Here is a 4,707-nt window from a genome sequence, read left to right on the forward strand (position 1 = left end):
TGAATGGAACTAACCCGGTTTGACGTTGTTTTCAGCAGAATTGTCATGGTGTTATTTTTGTGCAAAAATAAAAGTTCTCGGATTGACCTGAAAATTCACGGAGAATATTTTTGGAATATATAAAAAATACTGGTGGAAAAATATACCAGAGGGGGGCCACCCAGAGCCCATAAGCCCTAGGGGCGCCCCCTCCCCCAAAGGGCGCACCTCCTAGGCTTGTGGGGCCCCTGGACCTCCTCCGACCTCAACTCCAACTCCATATAACCCTATTCGGGGAGAAAAAATCAGATAGAAGAGTTCATCGCGTTTTACGATACGGAGCCACTGCCACACCTCCTGTTCTTCCTCGGGAGGACAGATCTGGAGTCTGTTTTGGGCTCCGGAGAGGGGAAATCGTCGCCATCATAATCGCCGCCGCCGAGCTCCACCCCACTATGCCTGTTCAGATTTGTGTTTAGGGTAATTTTAGTAGTTTAGAAATACTTGTCAATGTTTCTTAGTCTTATTTTGTATGATGATCAGATCTGTGTTTAGAGTAATTCTAGTAATTTAGAAATACATGCCAAATTTCTTGCCTAGGAACCGTTCTACAGTCGTTTACTTATAGTTGTAGGTTATGACATAAGTGCCAATGTTTTCGTGAAACGTCAATTCATTTCTGTTTCGCCGAATTTGTGGCACTCGCTATGTCTTCTTGTTAGCAAAGGTCATGTCAAATTTTTCTTTAATGTTTTGCGTACGAACCCTTCTAGTGTGGTTGGCTTATAGTTGCAGGTTGTGACATGAGTGCCAATGTGTTCATGAAACATCGATTCATTTCTGTTTCGACGAATATATGGCACTCACTATGTCCTCTTTTTAGCAAAGGTCATGTCGAATTTTTCTTTAATTTTTTGCGTAGGAACCCTTCTAGTGCGGTTGGCTTTGCTAGTCATGACATGAGTGCCAATGTTTTCATGAAACATCAATTCATTTTTGTTTCGCCGAATTTCTGGCACTCACTATGTCCTCTTGTTAGCAAAGGTTATGTCAATTTTTTCATTAATTTATGTTAATAATGCTTTATGACACATAATTGTCACACTAATTTTAGCAAATGCAACAAATTGATTCCGGAGAACCATCTTCTATGGACCCCTCAGGCCAGCGTCGTAAAAAGGGCAGAAAGAGAAAGAAGAAAGCAGCTAATGAACCTACTGCGAGTAAGGCACTACAAGAAAATGTGGTGAATGTTCCTACTAGTTCCCGCATATGGAAAATATTTATGCCCGGTGAACCGATGTTACCACAATAAAAGTTGAGTACACTAAGCATTGAAATTCATCTTCTACACAAAGACGTAGTAGCTAGGTCAAGAAAGGGTGAGATGTATTACACCGCCAATGTCATAGACAATCTTGGATTTGTCAATGCGTTCCCTACTGATAAAGTATATCTCGGGTTTGATAGTGTGGTCAACGATAATATTTTCTATGTGGACGTAGTCAGGCCATCTTTAATGAGGCTTTGGGCGCTATGGCATGCTACAAATCCATTACTCCAGAATGAAGAAGTTGCCTTCCTTGATCCATATATCATGCATTGTGGCAATGTTGATTCTGATAAAGGCCAGTGTCATATCGCGAATTATCTCCACAAGACCATTCTTCATAGTCCTTGGCACAAGCACAACTTTATCGTGTTGGGAACGCAGTAATTTCAAAAAAAAATCCTACGATCATGCAAGATCTATCTAGGGGAAGCATAGCAACGAGCGGGGAGAGTGTGTCCACGTACACTCGTAGACCGAAAGCAGAGGGTTATATTAACGCGATTGATGTAGTCATACGTCTTCACGATCCGACCGATCCTAGCACCGAACGTATGGCACCTTTGTGTTCTGCACACGTTCAGCTCGATGACATCCCTCGTACTCTTGATCCAGTTGAGGCCGGGGGAGAGTTCCGTTAGCACGACGGCGTGGCAACGGTGATGATGAAGTTAGCGGCGCAGGGCTTCGCCTAAGCACTACGGCAATATGACCGAGGTGTGTAACTGTGGAAGGGGGCACCGCACACGGCTAAGACAAATCTTGGTGTACCTTTGGGGTGCCCCCTACCCACGTATATAAAGGAGGGAGGAAGAGGAGGCCGGCCCTAGAGGGGGCGCGCCAAAGGGGGGAGTCCTACTTGGACTACCGGTCCAAGTAGGATTCGGCCCCCCCTTTCCTATTCCAACTAGGAGAAGGAAGGGAAGGAGGAAGAGGGGAGAACGAAGGAGGGGGGGCGCCGCCCCCTCCTAGTCCAATTCGGACCAGCCCATTGGGGGGCGCACAGCCACCCCTTGAGGCCCTTCTCCCCTTTCCCGTATGGCCCATTAAGGCCCACTACTTCCCCCGGCGAATTCCCGTAACTCTGCGGTACTCCGAAAAATACCCGAATCACTCGGAACCTTTCCAATGTCAGAATATAGCCTTCCAATATATCGATCTTTACCTCTCGACCATTTAGAGACTCCTCGTCATGTCCGTGATCTCATCCAGGACTCCGAACAAACTTCGGTCATCAAATCACATAACTCATAATACAAATCGTCATCGAACGTTAAGCGTGCGGACCCTACGGGTTCGAGAACTATGTAGACATGACCGAGACACATCTCCGGTCAATAACCAATAGCGGAACCTGGATACTCATATTGGCTCCTACATATTCTACGAAGATCTTTATCGGTCAAACCGCATAACAACATACGTTGTTCCCTTTGTCATCGGTATGTTACTTGCCCGAGATTCGATCGTCGGTATCACCATACCTAGTTCAATCTCGTTACCGGCAAGCCTCTTTACTCGTTCCGTAATACATCATCCCGTAGCTAACTCATTAGTCAGATTGCTTGCAAGGCTTATAGTGATGTGCATTACCGAGAGGGCCCAGAGATACCTCTCCGATACACGGAGTGACAAATCCTAATTTTGATCTATGCCAACCCAACAAACACCTTTGGAGACACCTGTAGGGCATCTTTATAATCACCCAGTTACGTTGTGACGTTTGATAGCACACAAGGTGTACCTTTGGTATTCGGGAGTTGCATAATCTCATAGTCATAGGAACATGTATAAGTCATGAAGAAAGCAATAGCAATAAACTAAACGATCATAATGCTAAGCTAACGAATGGGTCTTGTCCATCACATCATTCTCCTAATGATGTAATCCTGTTCATCAAATGACAACACATGTCTATGGTTAGGAAACATAACCATCTTTGATAAACGAGCTAGTCAAGTAGAGGCATACTAGGGAGACTCTGTTTTTGTCTATGTATTCACACATGTACTAAGTTTCCGGTTAATACAATTTTAGCATGAATAATAAACATTTATCATGAAATAAGGAAATAAATAATAACTTTATTATTGCCTCTAGGGCATATTTCCTTCAGTCTCCCACTTGCACTAGAGTCAATAATCTAGCTCACATCGTCATGTGATTTAACACCAATAGTTCACATCGCCATGTGACTAACACCCAAAGGGTTTACTAGAGTCAATAATCTAGTTCACATCGCAATGTGATTAACACCCAAAGAGTACTAAGGTGTGATCATGTTTTGCTTGTGAGAGAGGTTTAGTCAATGGGTGTGCCACATTCAGATCCGTATGCATTTTGCAAATTTCTATGTGTACAATGCTCTGCATGGATCTACTCTAGCTAAATTCACCCACTTTCAATATGTATCCAGATCGAGACTCGGAGTCATCTAGATCGGTGTCAAATCTTGCATCGACGTAACTCTTTACGCCGAACTCTTTATCACCTCCATAACCGAGAAATATTTCCTTAGTCCTCTAAGGATAATTTTGACCAATGTCTAGTGATCTACTCCTAGATCACTATTGTACTCCCTTGCCAAACTCAGGGCAGGGTATACAATAGGTCTGGTACATAGCATGGCATACTTTATAGAACCTATGGCTAAGGCATAGGGAATGACTTTCATTCTCTCTCTATCTTCTGCCATGGTCGGGCTTTGAGTCTTGCTCAACTTCACACTTAGCAACACAGGCAAGAACTCCTTCTTTGACTGTTCCATTTTGAACTACTTCAAAATCTTGTCATGGTATGTACTCATTGAAAAAACTTATCAAGCGTCTTGATCTATCTATAGATCTTGATGCTCAATATGTAAGCAGCTTCACCGAGGTCTTTCTTTGAAAAACTCCTTTATGCTTTCCAGAAAATTCTACATTATTTTCGATCAGCAATATGTCCTTCACATATACATATCAGAAAGGCTGTAGTGCTCCCACTCACTTTTTGTAAATACAGGCTTCACCGCAAGTCTGTATAAAACTATATGCTTTGATCAACTCATCAAAGCGTATATTCCAACTCCGAGATGCTTGCACCAGTTCATATATGGATCGCTGGAGCTTTGCACACTTTGTTAGCACCTTTTGGATTGACAAAAACCTTCTGGTTGCATCATATACAACTCTTCTTTAAGAAATCCATTAAGGAATGCAGTTTTGACATCCATTTGCCAGATTTCATAAAATGTGGCAATTGCTAACATGATTCGGACAGACTTAAGCATCGCTACGAGTGGAAAATCTCATAGTAGTCAACCTTGAACTTGTCGAAAACCTTTTTCGACAAGTCGAGCTTTGTAGATAGTAACACTACTATCAGCGTTCGTCTTCCTCTTGAAAATCCATTTATTC

This window comes from Aegilops tauschii, chromosome 2 (assembly GCF_002575655.3).
Source record: "Aegilops tauschii subsp. strangulata cultivar AL8/78 chromosome 2, Aet v6.0, whole genome shotgun sequence".
In the NCBI taxonomy this organism is placed as follows: domain Eukaryota; kingdom Viridiplantae; phylum Streptophyta; class Magnoliopsida; order Poales; family Poaceae; genus Aegilops; species Aegilops tauschii.